Below are 1,714 nucleotides of genomic sequence, written 5' to 3'. Positions count from 1 at the left end.
CTGCCCGGCTGCCCGTGCGCGCGGCCCCTCGGGAGGGACCGGGGAGGACACGTGGTGGGAGGAGGGAGGGTCCGGCCCCGAGCTGAGGGTGTTGGGAGGCGAGGGGAGGAGCGCGCTGATGTCAGCAGGCCCCGTCCCCGCGCGCACCCGACCTCCTCCCTGCTCGCGCGCCCGGCCTGCTCGTCTCCGGGCCGGCTGGGGCTGCCGAGGCCGCTGTCTGCCTTCCTGTCGCGGGCGGACGAGGCATAAAGAGCCCGGCTCTATTTCTCAGCCGTGGGAGCACACGTGCGTGTGCGCGCTGGCACTCACCACCAGTGGTTTGCACTTGCTCGCTAGGCTTTAGGGAATGCACTCTGGAGGCGGCAGGAGTGAGCAGCAAGGGCGTTACTGCCCACTTAGGTTCCTAAACTCAGGTCCCTTTCCTCTCTAAATCAAAGGAGGCCAGATAGTTTGCTAAAAAGGAAAAGTAGAACAAAAAAGGACTTGTTCAAAGCTGTCTCCCAGGAGGAGGAGCGGCCCATTTGCTCCAAATCACCGTCTCCCGGTGTACAGAAGGGCAAGGGGCTTTTATAGTAAGGCTCGGCTGAGGGACAGTAGAGAGAGTGCAGATCCCTACGCTTGCTTTATCACTGCCAGTTATCTTCAGCTGCGTGGCCCCTTTCTTGTGGAAGGCCAACGACTCCAGGCTTCCTGCCGAGGGCACCAGTATATTCGTTAGCTTAACCAGGATGTTTGGAGAGGTTGCTTATCGCTAAAAGAAAACATCTAACTTTTCAAGTTCCATTTTGTAGCGCTAGTTGCAAGGCGTCCAAGGTCTCAGGAGACGAGCTCTACAAAATCTGCCAGGCGAATGAAGAGCCCTTTGCGTTGCACATGAGGAGAACTTTCTGATTTTTATACTTGTTGCTTATTAAACTCCAAGCATACATACACTGCATAAACCCACAAAAATGCAGTGAATGTTTATTAGACACATTGCCATGTTTCCTCCTCGAAATACTCCCCTCTCCCCACCCCTTCCAACACCCTTAACCCGTCCTTCTTGCCACTTTGTGAAGCAGTTCTGGAAGTCCTCTTTCCTGAGTGTTGCACCTTCTACGCTGCTTTGCTGGCCTGAGTTGATTGAGAACATTTACTTTTCTTTATGGTGGTACCAGGGATCAAACTCAAGACCTTGTGCTTACTGGGCAGGCACTTATGCCACTGAGCTATATCTCCAGCCCAAAACATTTAATTTTCCTGGGCATTTTGACTTTGCATGATGCCAGACCTGGTGGAAGTAGGACAGAAAAAGTAAAAAACAGATAATCAAAGTTTTATAATTGTAGTTTTAGGAATTATAACTTCAAGGCAAGCTCTTTTTCCTTCCAAAAAAACTCACTCAAGAAAAAAATTTTTCAAGGTCCTTTTACAATAACTTATAAATTAGGCCTCTGGACTTTAATTTCTCCTGGAGACCCACTGTAATGTATTTGATAGAAATTGCCATAAACAGTTGATCAACAAGAGGTGATTAAAAATGCAATGAATAATAAAAAAGCAATGAATATTAAGATATAAAAATGTTACAGTAAAAACCAAATGACTATGAATGCTGCCTCAATATTTTGTAATATTTCTTTTCTTTAAGCACACTTAATTTGCTGTTCTTGGCAATAATTTCTTTTTAATAATGATATTCAGCATATTTTTGATCACTCTTGTATAATTTGGA

Source organism: Octodon degus, unplaced genomic scaffold (genome assembly GCF_000260255.1).
Source record: "Octodon degus isolate 3935 unplaced genomic scaffold, OctDeg1.0 scaffold00250, whole genome shotgun sequence".
Lineage (NCBI taxonomy): Eukaryota > Metazoa > Chordata > Mammalia > Rodentia > Octodontidae > Octodon > Octodon degus.
The sequence above is the reverse complement of the archived record's forward strand: the minus strand, read 5'-3'. Positions refer to the sequence as shown.